The sequence below is a fragment of the Dipodomys merriami genome, unplaced genomic scaffold (assembly GCF_024711535.1).
Source record: "Dipodomys merriami isolate MVZ:Mamm:240054 unplaced genomic scaffold, mDipMer1.0.p SCAF_468, whole genome shotgun sequence".
Lineage (NCBI taxonomy): Eukaryota > Metazoa > Chordata > Mammalia > Rodentia > Heteromyidae > Dipodomys > Dipodomys merriami.
The window spans coordinates 606,811-625,562 of NW_027206033.1; the positions used below are offsets into that span (position 1 = coordinate 606,811).

General features: G+C 37.9%; 2 pseudogenes; both read right to left on the reverse strand.

Annotated features, from left to right (window-relative positions):
• Nucleotides 1-1,423: 1,423 nt before the first annotated feature.
• Nucleotides 1,424-7,222, reverse strand: LOC138808680 (periphilin-1 pseudogene; annotated as a pseudogene).
• A 4,636-nt stretch (nucleotides 7,223-11,858) lies between these two features.
• Nucleotides 11,859-12,571, reverse strand: LOC138808681 (golgin subfamily A member 7 pseudogene; annotated as a pseudogene).
• Between the last annotated feature and the right edge of the window lie 6,181 nt (nucleotides 12,572-18,752).

Consider the following 18,752-nt stretch of genomic DNA (forward strand, 5'->3'; position numbering starts at 1 on the left):
ATTGGGGGGGAAGGGGGGAGGCTGGGAAGGGATGTGAAAGGTAAACAAAGGAGGAGGCTGCAATGCTTGGTAAGAAATGTACGCATTATCCTGCCCATGTAATTGTAACCCCTCTGTACAGTATGTTCACAAATAAAATAAAAAAAATAAAAAAATTATTTTGGTTCAATGCACAGGACTACTGAAAATGGCCAGGAAATAAATGGAACATTCTAATGGTCCCTGTTAAATTCTTAACTAACTCATGATTTGGTTGGCTCACTCATGAAGGACTGTACACACACAGATTTCTTGCTAACTTACTAATTCTCCTTTGTTTCTTTAAGAACATTTTTGAAGATTAAGACATTTAAAAGTCAGCAGAACAGGGGCTGGGAAGGTGGCTCAGTGGTAGAGCGGTTGCCTTGCATGTCAGAGGCCCTGGGTTTGATTCCTCAGCACCACATAAGCAAAAAGAAAAAAGCAAGAATTGGCGCTGTCGCTCAAGTGGTAGAGCACTAGCCTTGAGCTGAAGAGCTGAGGGACAGCGTCTACTCCCAGAGTTCAGGCCCCACAACCGGACCCCCCCTCCCCCCCAAAAAAAAGTCAGCAGAACAAAACACTCACATTATAGCGACTAATAAAAGAATAGTTTGAAAAATTGTTTAAACCAGTATGGGTCTATGAAAATGTTAAACTCCAATCTCCTATATTTGCTGAGTTTTTTCCGCAGAAAGTTATTTCAGTAATTACATTTTTATAATACTCATCGTCCACCTCAAATTGCTTTCTTTTATTCTTACTATATGATATTTAAGATTTGATCAGCTACAGTACTCCAAACATTCATGAATATTTTAAGAGAAAACACTGTTATTTATTTTGAGAAAAAATTTGAAGTTATGATTTAGAATTTTGAAAGTTGTTTTGTTGCTGAATGAAAACTGTTCTGAAAGCAAATATGCACTAAGATACCAGGGTACTGTTTATTTGAATGATATCCTCAACTTGGTAAATGACTAACAAAAGAGTCAGCAAAAACAAAAATTCACAACTCAAAATGGTAGCAGTTTTTACATTGCGATCTCTGCTCCAAGAATGCAAAAGACTATCATTTTAAATGGAAAGATGTCTAGCTATAAATTACACTCAAATGACCAAACAAATCAGCATATGTTATGGAAGACAGTAGAATAGAGCAAGTTCAAAGGGGGAATATGGATTAAGTGACTTTATGTTTAGAAAAAAAATTATAGCTAAAGTATCGTTCAAAGACTATTTTAGACCTTTGACTGAATTGGAAATATGGCCAAATAAAATATTGCTCTTCATCACAAAAGTCCCATACATTAAAGATTTACACAGTTCCACAGGTGGAGGAGGGAGGGTGGTTATATCTAGAAACATTTCTTTTAATGTTTATTATACCTAAACACTAATTCTTCTAAAAATGCTCTCCAAAATCTTGAGCAGAATTATCATACTCTGCAATTTAATGCTTCAATTCTTCAACACAACGCTCACCTATTTCATGTAAATTCTGCCTCAGTGTCAACTGTATTGACTGTTATAATGAAGGATCTTTTTCAATCAGCATTTTCACAACCATCCCGAAAGTTTCCCAGTGTTGCCGATAAACCCTTGATGAAGGAACTGCTGAAGAGCTTGAAGGTGAAGTGTCTCGTGATGTTTTCAGAGACTGAGTAGACGGCTTGGGAGGTAGCTCAGTGGCAGAGCGCTTGCCTTGCATGCATGAGGCCCTGTGTTCTATTCCTCAGCACCATACAAGCAAAAAGTAAAAACCTGGAAGTGGTGCCGTGGCTCAAGTGGTAGAGTGCTAACCTTTAGATGAAGAGCTGAAGTACAGCTCCCAGGCCCAGAGTTCAGGCACCACAACTATGCTAAGATTTGTAGAATGAATATGCTCTGCTCCGTCCTGGAGAGTAGCCCCTGCTGCTGAAACTGGAGCCAGATCTGTTGTGGAGAGTCCTTTTGACCTCCAGGTGACTCTGAAAAATGGATGCTCCCTTTTATGGGGAGAATGGTCCCTTGAAAAATGGGAAGAGTAGAAACTTTTCCTTCTAAAACCATCTCTTCTGTCCCTCATGGTGGCTGGAGAGTAGACAAGAAAGAGTGAAATTATATTTTATGTAGCTTGTTTCCCCCTCTTTTTTATTCTTTTCATTTTTTCTCTTTCTTTTTTGCATGCCTTAATTGCTGTTCTGCGCAGCCGCAGATATATAACCTTCATCGATTATCATATGTTATCCCCAATTGGGAACACACATAATCAAGAAATTTATTACTCTATTCACAAACTCTTAGGCTTAAATTCTTTAATAGCAGTATTATCTCTTTATACCTATATAATTTTCAAGTAACTAATTTTAAGGATTTTTATTTTTTAGTTTTTCATATTTCGTTTCTGTTCCTCCCCTCCTGTCATCCTACCTTTTCTTCTCTCAATAACATTTCTTTACATTTTCATGATTTTGAGTTTCACTTTTTAAATTTCAATTGTTCTTTTTCCATTTTTTCTTTTTTTTTAATCTCTCTCCTAACATTCTGTCCAATCCTTTTCCCACCCTGAAGTTAGGACTTGATTAACTTCACTCTCCTTTTACCTTTCCACATACATCTAAACCTATTTCTCCCACATATTTCCCTAAACCTAATAATTTCTGGTTTGCCAAATTCTTCTCTGCTGTTCAAAGCCTATTAATCCATACTTGTTTGAATTGATTGTATCTGTTGAACTACAATTTATCTGCAGCCATTTTGACTGTGCAAATACAGGACTGTGGTTGATGCTTGCCTTAAAATACTATTCTAGCACACAATGTTACTTTCATACCAAACGGACAGAACAAGACAGAAAAACACAAGAAAAATGGCAAATCAGGGTATCTCAACTCCCATTCGTGATAATCAAGTGACAGAAGAGTTAATGAATAATCCAGAGGAGAGTTCCCAAAAAGCTCTACAAATACTACTGCTAAACATGGTGAATGAAATGATTGAAAACTTGAAAAAGTCTCATGATGAGCACGATAGGAAGAGAGAGGAGGCAAACGAAAGATCAATACAGGAATCTCATGAGCATGAGGAACTACTCAAAGAGTGATACAAGAATTGCATGAGCAGGTTGAGAACAGTCAATGAGAAATAAAGGAATTATGTGAGCAGGCTGAGAACAGTAAAAAAAAAAAAAAGACAGGAATTGTGTGAACGTGAGAAAGCTAATCAAAGAGTTATACAGGAATTGTGAGAGGGGATGAGAATACACAAATATTTTCATGGAATCTATAAACAGACAGCTGAAAGAATTCAGGTAAATCACAAAGGGAATGCAGAATGGAGTCCAACAGCAGGAATGGGAGTTCAAGGAAACCATAACCAATCAACTAAGTGATTTTAGAATAAACACTGAGCACAAAATTAAGGAAATAAAGAAGTTCATACAAGATTGAAAACAAAGCTCCAACAAAGAATTTGAAGCCTTCAATGCCAACCAATTAGAAGGAAAAGAAAGAAAAATAAAACAAAGTAGAAAATCTTGACAGTAGGTTAGACCATGCAGAACATTGAATCTGAGGTAATGAGAACAGCCAGGTTATTATAGAGAAGGAACATGCAACTATCCAAGACAAATCCAAAAAATATGATACATCTATTCACCATTTGGAAGACACCATCTGAAGGCCTAATCTGAGGATAATGGGTTTGGAGTATCACATAGAGACAGAACTTAATGGTATAGGAAATTTGGTTAATAGGATCCTAGAAGAGAATTTCCCAAACATGAAAAAAGATAGGCCTATTCAGATACAAGAAGCTTTTAGAACCCCAAATAGACCAGACAAGGATAGGATATCCCATCATGACATTATAATCCGCACGGGATCAGTTCAGACAAAGGAAAAGTTCCTTAAAGCTGTAAAGGAATAAAAGTCAACCACTTAAAAAGGAAAACCAATTAGAATCACCTCATATATTGCAGCAAGACAATTAAAGCAAGAAGAGCATGCAATGATCAAGGCCATGCTCTAAAGACAACTATCAATCAAGAACAGTGTAACGAACTAAACTCTCCTTCATAACCAAAGGTGAAATAAAAACTGTCCATAGCAAAGAAAAACTGAAACAATATATCTTCATCAAGCCATCCCTATAAAAGATACTTAAAGATGCCTACACAGAGAAAATCAACAAGACCACAATAAAGGCCAAGAAACTGCACCCAAACTGAGAATCCAACAACCATAGGAAGAATCCAGCCACTGAAGCTCCCAAGAATGTGGATAACTTTGCAGGAACTCTCAAACACCTCTCATTCATAACTCTGGACTTAACTCTCCAATTAAGTGACATAGACTGTCTAGTTGGGTTAAAAAGCCAGATCCTTCTATCTGCTGCCTTCAGAAATCAGAACTGTCCATTAAAAAAACACATTTTGAAAGTGAAACGCTGGAACAAAATCTACCAGGCAAATGGCTCCCATAAACTGGTGGGAATTGCAATACTAATATCACATGAAAGAGACTTCAATTTAAATTTAGTGAGAATAGATAAAAAATGTCGCTGCATACTAATTAAGGGATAGCTCCTTCAGGAGGATATTACAATACTACATCTCTATTCACCAAACAACGGAGCACCCAAATTTATCCAAGAAACACTACATTCCCTCAATTTTCACATAGATCCAAAGACATTAATTGTTGGGAACTTTATCACACCCCTATCCCCACTTCATAGATCAAATTGGCAAAAACTCAACAGAGAAACCACAAATCTAAACAACTAGATTTAACAGACATCTACCTAATATTTCTCCCAGAAGTATCAGAATACACGTTTTTCTCAGCAGCACACAGAACATTTTCCAAAATAGACCACATTTTAGGTCCAAAGCAAACCTGTCCAAATTCAGAAATATTGAATTTATACCTTACATTACTAAGAACACAAGGGAATAAATTTAGAACTCAACACCAAAAGCCACCAAAGAAAGTCCTGTAACATTTGGATGCTGAACAACACACTGTTGAATCACCAATTGGTCACGGAATAGATTAGAAAGAAATTCAAATGTTCGTGATGTTCAACAAAAATGAACATACAAATTACCAGCTCCTCTGGGACAAAGCAAAGGCAGTACTCAAAGGGAATTTTATATCTCTGAGTTCCTACAACAACAAATTGGAGAGAGCTGAAATAAAAAATTTAGACAGATTTGAATCTCCTTGAAAAAGAGCAGCAAGATAAACCCAAATCCAGTAGTCAGAAAAAAAATCATTAAATTAAATCAGAATTAAACGAATTAGAATCTGACAAAAAACATACAAAGAATCAACACAACAAAGAGTTGATTCTTCGATAATATTAACAAAATAGACAGAACTTTAGCAAAACTTAGAAAAAGAATAGAACACAGCTAAATAAATAAATTCAGAGATGAGAATGGAAACTTCACCACAGAAAGTACCAAGATTCAGAACACTATAAGGGAATACTTCTCAAAACTTCATGCTAATAATGTTGAGAACTTGGCAGAAATGGACCATTTCCTAGCAAATATTGACATGCTGAAACTAAACCAATATCAGTTGAACCATCTTAAAAGGTCCATATAAAGCATTGAAATAGAAACAACAATAAGAGAACTCCCATACAAGAAAAGCCCAGAATCAGATGGATTTACAGTGGAATTCTACAAGGCCTTCAAAGCAGAGCTCACACCAATACTCCTTCAAATCTTCAATGAAATTGAAAGAGAAATTTCACTACCGAACTCATTCTATGAAGCCATCATAACCCTCATCCCAAAACCAGGCAGGGACTCATCAACGAAAGAGAAGTATAGACCCATTTCTTTGATGAACATTGAAGCAAAAGTTCTCAACAAAATTTAGTCCAATGCACTTCAACTCTTCATCCAAATAATCATACATCAAGGTCAAACAGGATTCATTTCAGGGATGCAAATCAATTAATATAATTCATTACATCAACAAGAGCAAGAATAAGAACCACATGGTTATCACAATAGATGCAGAATTAGCATTTAACAAGAACCAATACCCATTTTCGATGAAGGTTCTGGAAAAATTAGGAATCCAGAGAACCTGCCTCAATACAATAAAGGCTATATATGACAAACCTACAGCCAGCCTTATACTTAATGATGAAAAACTAAAGCCATTTCCTGTTAACTCAGAAATCAAACAAGGATGTGTAGTTTCTTTACTTATCTTCAATTTAGTATTAGAATACCTAGCTTCAGCAATAACACAAGATGCAAACATAAAAGGGATCCAAATGGGGAAAGATGAAGTAAAACTCTCCCTTTTTGCAGATGACATGATCTTGCATTTAAAGAATCCCACGGACTCCACTCTCAATTTAATCAAGTTGATTCAAAACTTTGGCAAAGTAGCAGGGTATAAAATTAACCCTCTAAAATCCATGGCTTTTCTGTATGCCAACAATAAGAAAAGCATGGCTGAAATCAGGAAAGCAACTCCATTGGTAATGGCGCTAGAAAAAATAAAATACCTAGTGAAGAGCTACAGTAACCCCATTTTAAGATTAACGCCACCAACCTGTAGCTGTGCTTCCCTCAGAATAACCTCAAAAGAGGAACAGTTCTCAAAAAAACGCAGGTTGCCACCAACCCTTCCTATCCTTAAGGAATAGAACAGTTGACTAATTGTTCCATCAGAAAAAGGGTAGTGCCATCAGGGTGGACTTAAACCCCCTGAACTTGTGAACTTGCTTGTGTGGAAACCCCCTGAAATTGTGAACTTGCTTGTGTGAAGACCACCTAACCTTGATTATTTGATACTATAAAAGTGTTGTTAATTTTGTGCTCAGGGCCTCTTAGCATCACTGGTTATCTAGTGTTCAGAGAACCAAGCTCGAGCTTGCAATAAACAACTCTTTGCTGTTTGCATTGATCATGGTCTATGGTGGTCTGTTAGGGGGCATCCAAAATATGGGCACTTCTTCTGGGGGCTCATCCGTGATGCCCCCCATAAACTCACCCAGACCCCAAAGCATGGAGTCGTGAAAAACCCGACAAGTAAGTGGAGTCATTACCGTTCTCTATTTTTGGTCGCCTGCAGATTCTGTATCTGTAATTCTGGTTTCCTGTGGGATCTGTATTCTGGTTGGCAAAGAGTCTTGTAGGACATGCTATAGGGCTGCCACGGGGTCTGTGGGAGAATTCCCCAGTCCCCATCTGGGTGAATTGCTGTTTATTGCATCATTTTTGTGGAAATTTTCCATCTGTAGCATGGCACTTTCATGCGGGAATTTTTTGGAGAATATTCCATCTAAGTCTGGCACTTTCTGGTTGGCAAATTACAACGCTCAGCATGTGTCTTTTTCTTTAGTTGTGTCTTTCTGTTGAGTGTTTTGCTTGTCGTTCTGATTGGGCACCTTCAATTTATCAACCATATTCAGGATGAAACTGTCACTGACTACCTGCAAGTGGCCCCAGCAAAATTTTAGCCTCAGGCCTTGGCCCACGGAGGTCTGAGCATGTGGGAGAACCTGTCAGTCTGAAGGGATGGCCACTAGAGACTTCTTCCCCTTGCTCCAGGATGACTGGGAATTCTTCTCCTCTTTGGAAGGCCCCTGTGTCACGTTTGCAGGAATCTAAATGAAAAATCCTCCGGAGGTGAGTAGAGGGGATTCAAATCCCCTGGTAAATGGAATTGAGTCCCACTTGTGAATAATGGTGAGATGTCACCCCATTCACTCAGACCTGATTTTGTCTTTGTGGCCACTTGTCTGTCTTGTTTATTTTGGTGTGGTTTCTGTTCTGTTTTCTGAGGTGGGGAAGTTCTTGGTGAAGGTGGCCAGCTCACTCACCAGACTCTGGATTCAGCTTGCTGAGTGAGAATTGTGAAGAGTTCTGATAGGTATGAACTGGGGGCCCATTCGTCCCCAACCCAGCCTTTGGTTGTTGTCTAGTTCTGTTTTAGAATTGGTACCAGTTTTAAGTGTGGACACGTGGTTTTTGTGTTTATTTGTGTTTTTGTTATTAATTTGAACATTTCTGGGGGAATAAAAGTTCCAGCCCCTAGCTGGGCTCAGTCACAGACGTGCTATGCCCCCTTCCTATGAGGCGTGGAAGGTTGGTTCCCTTGACACCTCAGGCCATATTTTCTCCTTGTGGAGTCTGCAAGTGGGGAGGGTGAGGAAGGCTGTGTGCCTGGTTTGGACTTTTCAGCTAGTCCTGACAATGTAAAAATTTGAAAATTGCTCTTGGCTAAAATTGGATAAAAAAAAATCAGGCCAGTTTAGTTTCAGGCAACCCCCTCCCCCAGCCTTCCTCCAACAGAAGGGATTAAAAAGATCCATTGGTCAATTGCCTTGCTAAAAAGCATGCTCTGGGAAAATGAAGCTCAACAAAGGTACTTAGTTTTAAAGAAAAATTGTCTTAAATTTTTGTTTAAAAATTTAAAAATGTACATACAACTGATTTTGATTTTTGTGCACTTTAACATCTGTGTGAGTGTTTTGTTGGTGTTTGTGAACATGTTCAAGATAAAAATTTTCAGCATGCTGTAACAATTAGGTGAGATAAAATTTCAAATGTAAAAGGTTATGAGGTTTGGACATTACCAAAATTTTAAATAACTTTTACATTGTTTTAAATGGCTTTTCAGAAATTCTTTAACTTAAAAATTAGAAAATCTGGTATTTAAAAACCTAATATTTTAAAATGCATTGGCTGTTTGGGATTTAGTTCCCATGGCAAAAATTTGGGGATAAATACAAAAATTAAAATATAAAGCTTAGTTTTACACTGTCAAAAAAGGTTACCTGTTCTGTCTGTCTAAAACTGTATTTTATTTATGAACCAAGAAAAGGAAAAAGAAAAGAAAAGGGAAAAACTTAGAAGCCAACAGAAGATCTACCTTTAGGGAAGAGGGTAAGGCGGTAGAAGTTCAGTTCAGCTGGTCATGCATGGTGGGACAGACCCTCGGGGGAGTCCACAGATGGTGGGACAGGTCCTGGGAGGAGTCCATGCATGGCAAAAGATGGAAACTTATCACAAATTCAGTGCATCTAACCCTAGAGAGTCAGATTGGGTGCGTGCCTATTCCATAGGAGATGCCGAGTGGCCCATCTTTGTTCTGTCCTTATTCCCTGCATATAGACTTTGAAAACATGATGATAAAAATTACTTATGTGGTGATCTGATTTGTATTGTTAAAACTGCCCCTTGGATGTGTTAAAATTAAATTTAATAAGGCCTTAAAAAGAGGACTAAAAAAGTTTATTTGTATAATGTGACTTGCTTTTAATGATGTTCTACAATTAGGATGCTTTTAAAAGTTATAAAGGTTAAGCCTAGCTTCTTGGTACAGTGACAGTAATTGTAATTCTTTCATTAAGGAAAAATTCTTATGTGAGTTTAAAAGTTTTTAATGTGTATCTGTTTTAAAACAAGCAGATAAGAGACAATGAGTGACACTTCGCCTTAAGATTTTAATGGATCTTTTCAAAACGCAAATAAAAACTGAATTATAAAATATTAAAAGAGAATAATAAGAAGCTTAAAAATTAGGAATGGATTTTGGTATATAAAGTTTAAAAGTAAAATTGTTCTTAACATTTGCCTCAAATTGAACAAAAATTTAGGATTACCAAAATAATTGCTATTCAGGTTTGTTCTTATAGGTTTTTTTTAAATAGTTTCCAGCAAGCCCAGAGCAAAGCACAGAGGATTCTTACAAATTTCTAAGGTGTAAGTTTGGCTCTTAATAAGTTTTAGGTAAGAGCATGCTTAAAAGCTACTTCTATGTTGACGACCTTATTGCTTTTAATTGGAGTAAAGTGGCCTTTTATGAGACTCATAGATCTGCAAACTGGTTCAAAGCCAGCCCAGACAGAAAAAGGTCCCTGTGAGAGTGTCACCTCTACTCAGCCAGCAGAGTGCTGAATGTGTAAGCAGAGTTGCTTTGGGACTCAAAGTGGCAGAATGTTAGCCTTCAGCTGGAGAGCTGAGGGACAGCACTCAGGCCCCAAGTTCCAAGTCCAGCAACCAGCTAAGGGACATGCCAATAAGGCATTTTTCCAAGCATGCAGAAGACATTCCTGGGACAAAAACAATGGTGGAGCTTCCAGAGGCAGTAAGCCACTGATTGGATGTGAGAAATGTCAGATCATAGAGTCATTTGTGCACGGCTCTTCAAAAACTACTGAGCCAGGAGATCATGGGAAGATAGGTTGTAAGCATGCCTAATGTTCATGACTGCCTTGTAAGGGCCAGGAACTTGTCAGTCATCAATGATAGTAGTAAAAAGCTAGGGTTGTAAAATGTGGGGGATAGTTTAAATCCCAACCCAAGTATGTGCCAAAAGCCTTAATTGGCAGTAATTGAGGTGACACCAGCTACATAATATTCATCTGCTCAGAAAACGTTTTTAAACCTGAGATTGTGTTTCTATTAGCATCTGTCTGAGGACCTGCACAGGTAACTTAGGCATTGTTAGGTTCACTAGAGATCACATTCCTAAGCCATCCAAAAAGATGCTTTTACAAACTAGAGTGCTAAACAAGCTACACTGCTGTAGCCGGAGACTGCTGTAGCTATAGAACAGGTTTTTGCCTTTGTCAAAATTTAAAATATTGTTCTTAATGATATCTAACCCTGGTAACCTCTTTGTAAAATAGGCTAAGGTTATGTGTTCCTGCCTAGGTAGGATCAACGCCCAAAAAGTCAGCTTGAAGAAGTTATAGAATATAGACCTTTGCCCATCAATCCCTTTCTTTTGTTTGTTTAAGAAAAGTTTTACTAATATGTTAATATTTCAGCAAAGTTGAAGTTATTGCAATAGGTTTAAAAGGCAGACACACTATTACAGGCTATAAAGTAATGAATAAGTTTTATACAATTAAATATTACAGACAGATGGGATATATTAACTACCAGACAGAAATTAAATTTGTAAGACTAAATCTAGTATTAGCACCTACAATATCTCTGCAAGTTGGAACTTTTTAACTACTTCATTCTCTAATATATTCCTTAATTTTCTCCCAAAACAGTGCTCTCAAATCCTGAAAAAAAAGGAGAACATAAGAAACTCCAATACTAAGAACGTATAGACAAAAGAACTAGAAATCTCGACTGAAGTCTTGAGAGTTCCACATGGGTCACTTAGCTCACTTTATTTGAACCAAACCTAACATTTCTGTGTACTGAATACTGTATATGAGGAGAATATCGATCAGAAAGTGTGTCCGTATGATTAAAAATTAGCAATATACAGCATTATTCCTATCAAACTTTTTCTTAAAAGTTATCTTTATAACAAAACTATATTTAAAGTATTATTACACTGTGTATTACAAATTCAGGAAAAGAGCAGGGACATTTATGTGTTTGACAATTTAGCATCCACTTCATTGTGCTTATTTGTGTAAATGAACAAGCAACAAAAACCACATCTTCCCACACCCAAAGGTAATGCAAATCAACCTAAGTCACCCAAGAAAAGAATGAACATTGCATTAAATACTGATTTTATGAGCAAAAATTGCTGTAATAAAACAAAAAACATTATACTCCTTTTTTCATTGAGCTTCGGCTTGAGAAACTGAACAGCAGAAATAAATCTTAAGATTTGAAACATGGCAGAAATGATAGTTCTCTGAAATCTGGGAGATGCATTGGCAAAACCACAGACATAATACACCCCTTACCTAGAGAAAAGCTTTTTATTAATCAGAATTTTGGCTAAGATTTGACTTCTTGAAGTATAAAGCTACCAGGTAAACTGGCTCAAGGAATGAAGAGAACCAATGGCAATTTTTTACCTGGTGGCAGGTAAGAAACAAACTTTGTATTAGGCCCTCTAACTGCATACTTTATTTAATGACTGAATTTTAAAAAGTGAAATGCTTCATTGTATTTTCTCAGAAGCTAATCAAAAGATGACAAGTCCTACACAATTTGGAGACACAAAGTGGATGCTGAGTGACTAGAAGTCACATCAGGTGTGGAATTTTAGAAAGTTAGTCCTCGGCATAAATGGCACCATGGCTCTGGCAGCAGATACAAAGGATTGATGCTCTGGAGAGGAGGTAGGGACACTCTGCGATTGACCCATGGACAGATGAGGGTTCCAGCTGCAGGTGGGATCTTTAATTCTATGGCTTATCTTCCACTGCTCAAACCTCTGTCTTCATAAATGGTAATTTCAATAACTCGAAGTCCTCTCTCAATGGGATCTGTCAGGAGGAGGCCTTGGGGAGCATATATCTTCTCATTCTGTTCTTGAATATATTTGGAGACTTTCTTCAGAACCTTCTCATAATGGGTTTCCATGCACAAGAAGATGGTATATGCTGTTAAACAAGCCAAACAGCCTTCAAGATATGACTGGCCCCCAAGCTTCTCTGCTTCTGCGTAAAGATTATTTAGAGTTCGAATTGTTTCTTCAAATTGCTGCCTACCAATCCTGTTCTCCAACTCTGTGGGAAACTTGGTCTGGAACTGACAGCGTGTGCCACTGCTGTAGTCGCGCTGAATGAATACCTTCCTGGACACCGGCGCCTGCTGTGGCCTCATGGCTAGGACAGGACCCGCCGCCCTGCCTCCTAGGCCCTCCAGCTGCTGTTGCGCTGGGCCCCATCAATCCTTTTTTTAAGATCAAGAGTCCAGAGTAAGTTTTGGAAAAACGAGGCAAAATAGATAAAATAATTATTTTTAAAAAAAAATAGGCATAAAGAATAGTGTTAACAGGTGTGCAAGTGTTCAGACTGCATCTGTTGGAGATGGTTACAAGATTAAGCCTTTTGTGTTTGTTTAAAAATATATATGGTAAGTAAAAAAATGTCATTTTGGTAAATTATCCTGGGCTATTGTCTAAAAGGTCTTAAAATCCAACAGGGCCAAAGCCTGCCAAGTCTATGCAATGTATCCTTAACCAGTCTGTGTAGGAAATTGCAGCCCAGCATGAGCTGTGACAGTCCCTTGGAGCCACTGAGAGACCTGCTACTGCAGCTGCACACCCTAAAGGGTAAAGTTTGAAGACCAGCTGACAGTCACCTGGAAGAAATCTATATCGTCACTCAGACCACCTCCACCATGGAAAAGTAGTCTGAACTCCTTCTGGGTTCAATCACCTGAGACTCAACCCGGTTAAAAGCTGCTAAAACTAAGATCTTGTGGGACATTATTTTGGGTGATATCCAAAAACCCTCTCTATTCCCAAAGTAGATATTGGGAGAAAGGATATCACTGGCTTGCTTGCCATAGGCACTTCAGTGCATAGTCACTGGAAATCTACTCTATAGTCACAGACTAGTTTGGCTCTGGTATGGTAATAATCTGAGTGTGTTATCAATGCAGGTATTAAAAGGATAAGATACAGCTCTGCTCTTAGCATTAAAATCTAGCAAAATTCTCCATCTCAGTGATGTTTTGAGGCTGTTCTGAGATAACTTGGTCCCACAAGCAAGAGGAAAAAATGGACAGTTTTACACTCTAGACACAAAGAAGCTCGAGGAATTGTAAAGAAGAGGAGGGTAGTAAAGGAAGCCTTGGGGGAAAAATTGGGAAAAAATGGTATCCTTTGGATAAAAAATAAATTAAAAAGTACGTCTTAAAATGTTAAAAAAATATAAGGACCTTTGGTACCGTTATTTTTTACTCACAATTGGACCTTGTAAAAAAAAGAGATCAGTGCAGTCCATTTCTTAGTTCTGAGATCCCAATACCAAACTGTAAATATAAAAGACTGTGCCAATTAGGAGACCATGATTGGTTCCCGATGCTCTAGAAAAGGATGGAATGAAGAGATACAGAAACTGCATTTTAAGATTAAGCCAACAACCTGTAGCTGTGCTGCCCTCAGAATAACCTCAAAAGAGGAACAGTTCTAAAAAAACCGCAGGTTGCCACCAACCCTGCCCACCCTTAAGGAACAGAGCAGTTGCCTAAGTGTTCCATCAGAAAAAGGGATGTGCCATCAGGGTGAACTTAAACCCCCTGAAAATGTAAACTTGCTTGTTTGGAAACCCCCTGAACTTGTTAACTCGCTTGTGTGAAACTCCCTAAACTTGATTGTTTGATACTATAAAAGCTGTGCTAATTTTTAATTTTGTACTCAGGAACTCTTAGCGTCACCGGTTACCGAGTGTGCAGAGAACCAAGCTCGAACTTGCAATAAACGACTCTTTGATGTTTGCATTGATCGTGGTCTCTGGTAGTCTGCGAGGGGGCATCTGAGATCTGGGCACTTCACCTAGGAATTAACTTAACCACAGAATTGAAGGATCAATATGATGAAAAATTTAAAAACCTGAAAAAGGAAATTAAAACAGAATTTAGGAAGTGGAAAAACCTCCCATGATCCTGGGATTAGAAGGATCAACTTTGTGAAAATGGCAATACTTTCAAAAGCTATCTACAAATTCAATACAATACCTATGAATATTCCAGGCTTATTATTCAAGGAAATAGAAGAGTCAATCCAAAAATTCATATGGAACAATTAAAGACCCCGAATAGCAAAACTGATGCTTAACAGAAAGAACTGTGTTGGAGGAATATCAATAACAAATTTCAAACTCTACTAAAAAGCCATATTAAACAAAACAGCTTAGTAGTGGCACAAGAACAGACCTCAGGACAAATGGAATAGAATTGAAAACCCAGAAATGGACCCACAGCCCTATAGCCATCTAATCTTCGATAAGGGAGCTAAAAATTAGGATGGAAGAAAGACAGCCTCTTCAATAAATGGTGCTGGCAAAATTGGTTAACAACTTGTAGATAATAAAACCTATATTCTTCGTTATCACCCTTCACCAGAATCAACTCCCAATGGATAAAAAACCTCAGAGTCAAAGGAGACACTCTGCATCAATGTACATCAACGAGATGGGTCTATAGTTCTCTTTCTTTGATTAGTCCCTTCCAGGTTTTGGGATGAGGGATATGATGGCTTCATAGAATGTGTTTCGTAGTGAACTTTCTCTTTCAATTTCATTGAAGAGTTGGAGGAGTATTGGGGTGAGCTCTGCTTTGAAGGCCTTGTAGAATTCCGCTGTAAAATCATCCGGTCCTGGACATTTCTTAGCTTAGAGGTCTCTTATTGCTGTTTCTATTTCAAAGCTTGGTATGGGCCTGTTAAGCTGATTTAACTCATCTTGGTTTAGTTTTGGCATGTCAATATTTGCTAGAAAAAGGTCCATTTCTGTCGAGTTCTCAAACTTATGAGCATAAAGTTTTGAGAAGTATTCCCTTATAATGTTCTGAATCTTGGTTGTTTGCGTGGTGATGTTTCCATTTTCATCTCTGAGTTTATGAATTTGGGTATGTTCTCTACTTTTTCTGATAAGATTTGCTAAGGGTCTGTAAATTTTGTTAATTTTTTCGAAGAACCAACTCTTTGTTTTGTTGATTCTTTCTATAGTTTTTTGGATTGAAATTCGTTTAATTCTGATTTAATTTTAATTATTTCTTTCTGTCTACGGTATTGGGATTTATCTTGCTGCTCTTTTTCAAGGAGGTTCAGATGTCTCATTAAATTGTTGGTTTCAGATCTCTCCAATTTGTTGATGTAGGAGCTCAGAGCTATAAACTTGCCTCTGAGTATTGCCTTTGCTGTGTCCCAGAGGAGCTCGTAATTTGTGTGCTCATTTTTGTTGAATAGCATGAATATTTAAATTTCCTTTCTAATTTCTTCCATGACCCACTCGTGATTCAGCAGTGTTTTGTTCAGCCTCCATGTGTTACTGGACTTTCTTTGGTGGCTTTTGGTGTTGAGTTCTAATTTTATTCCCTTGTGGTCAGAGAGAATGCAAGGTATAACTTCAATGTTTCTGAATTTGGACAAGTTGTGGTCTGATTTAGAAAATGTTCCATGTGCTGCTTAGAAGAACATGTATTCTGATTCTGCTGGGTGAAATATTCGGTTGATGTCTGTTAAATCTAGTTGATCTATGCAGTTGTTTAGATCTGCAGGTTCTCTTTTGAGTTTTTGCCGAGTTGATATATCTTGTGGGGAGAGTGGTGTGTTAAAATACCCAACAATTAATGTCTTTGGATCTATGTGGGATTTTAGGGAAAGTATTGTTTCTTGGATAAATTTGGGTGCTACATTGTTTGGCGAATAGATATTTAGAATTGTAATATCCTCCTGAAAGAAAGATCCCTTAATTAGTATGCCGCAACCTTCTTTATCTTTTCTCATGAGTTTTAGTTTGAAGTCTATTTTATCTGATGTTAGGATTGCATCTCCTGCCTATTTATGGGGGCTGTTTGCTTGGTAGATTTTGCTCCAGCCCTTAACATTGTAAATGTGTTTGTTCTAACGGGCAAGATGTGACTCCTGAAGCATCTGCATGGCAAAGGATATAGCTAGCAAGATCAATAGAAAACCCATGGATTGGGAGAAGATCTTCACTAGCCATACAATGGTCAACGGTTTCATATGTAAAATATACTTGGAACTCAAAAAATTAAATCCCACAACAACAACAAATCCTCAAAGGAACAACTGTCCAATTAATAAGTGGGCTAAAGAATTAAAGAGACACTTCTCTGAAGAAGAAAGGAGGATGGCCAATAGACACATGAAGAAATGTTCACTTTCCCAAGCCATAAAGGAAGTGCAAATCAAAACAACAAGGAGATACCACCTCATTCCAGTTAGAATGGCTAAAATCAAGAACTCTAATAACAACAGATGATGGAGGGGATGTGGGCTGAAGGGATCTTTACTGCATTGTTGGTGGGAGTGTAAATTTGTTCAACCACTTTGGAAAGTATCATGGAGGTTCCTCAAAAGACTACACATAGAGCTCCCCTATCACCCAGCAATCCCATATTTGGGCATTTACCCAAATGATCACAAACAAGACCACACTAAAGCTAGGAGTACAACTGTGTTTATTGCAGAATTATTTACCATAGCTAAGATACGGAACCAACCCAGATGCCCCTCAGTAGATGAACTGTCAAGAAAATGTGGTATATATACACAATGAAATTCTATGCCTCCATCAGAAAGAATGGCATTGCCACATTTTTTAGGAAGTGGAAAGACTTGTAAAAATTATATTGAGTGAAGTAATCCAGGCCCAAAGAGACATAGTTCTCATGGTTCCTCTTATTTGCAATAACTAGTATATTTCTGAGAGAAGCAGAAAAGTTCAGATAAATTAATTTTAGGCTAAATAAACCCCAAGATAAGGATTCAAATGTTTTTTCTTCCTTGTGATTATTTCTAACATATATATAAGATGATTTTTTTTGTTGTTTTGTACATCCCTACCGCACGGTATAACCCCTGTTCTCCCTGTATTTGATGTTGGTATATTTTGTGGATGGGAAGTGAAAAGGAAAATTGTTTAAATAGGGATACAGGGGTACCAATTGCAACAATGAGATGTACAAGACATTATGTCGAAAAATGAACCTAACAACTTTGACTGAGGTGCGGGGGGGGGTGGGTGAGGGTGGTGGGGGCGGGCGTGGAGGTGTGTCGTGAGGGAGGGGGCGATGGGAAGGGATGGGAAGGGGAAACAATGGAGGAGGCAACAATTCTTGATAAGAAATGTACTCCTGGGCTGGAAAGGTTACTCATTGGTAGAGTGTTTGCCTTGAATGCATGAGGCCCTTGGTTAGATTCATCAGCACCATATAAGCAAAAAGAAAAAAGCGGGAAGTGGCACTGTGGCTCAATTGGTAGAGCATTAGCCTTGAGCTGAAGGGTTGAGGGACAGCACCCAGGCCCATAGTTCAGGCCCCATGCCCGGACACCCCCCCCCCAAAAAAAAAAAGGAATGTATTTATTACCTTGTCCATGTAATTGTATACCCTCTCTGCACTGTTTCCACAATTTAAAAAAGGCATAATCTTTAACTTCCACGTTAAAAAGAGACCAATAGCATACCCCCACTCAATTTAGGTTCTTGAAAAAATATTTACTTGGCTTTTTCCCACTTTAATGCTCCAAAATAAATGAAAATTTTAAGAAAATTAATGTGATTGTCATTACTTCAATCAGAACACTAACTGTGAGGTGCCCTCTTTTTCTCACTTTGCTCTTGGAAAATACTCCTTAAATTGATGATATGTGGTTGATTTGAGAGTCAGAGTTAGGGGCTTCTACTTGTATGATTATCCCAGAATGGTTTAAAGTAATTTTTTTCCTATTTTATCGAACTACATTGCCTGGCTGTACTTTGAACACACCCTCACACCTGAGCACATTATTTGAAATTGCACTTCAGCATTTCCTTGGCACATTCTTCTTTATTCCTTTTTCTTCTTTTCCACGTTCGTTCTGAGTTCACAGTTGCTCTATTTCCATTTCATCTGTACAAACTGCTAAGAACATTTTTCAAGTACCACTTCTTATATGCACATGCCCAGTCTATGTAAGTAGGTACTTTCTCCATGTTAAACAACAGGGTCATACTCACTATCTGAAGGGGAAAGTTCAACAGTATAACCCTATGCCCACATTAGCGGGTGTAGAATTTAAAGCATTTGGAGACAAACAGGCATATTATAATTGAAAGGCTCCTTAGGGACATTTTCTTGGAGCACATTAGATTACCCAGGAGAACTATAAATATCCACAAAGTTTGGAGCTAATTAGTAAGTATCCAAATTAACACTAGATCCTGAATGCTGTGTTAATACAAGTCACCATTGTATTTTTGTTGCATTAGAATTCTTCCCTACTTGCCAATGTATATGAGAAAATGAAAGAAAGGCATTACAGCAAAATGCC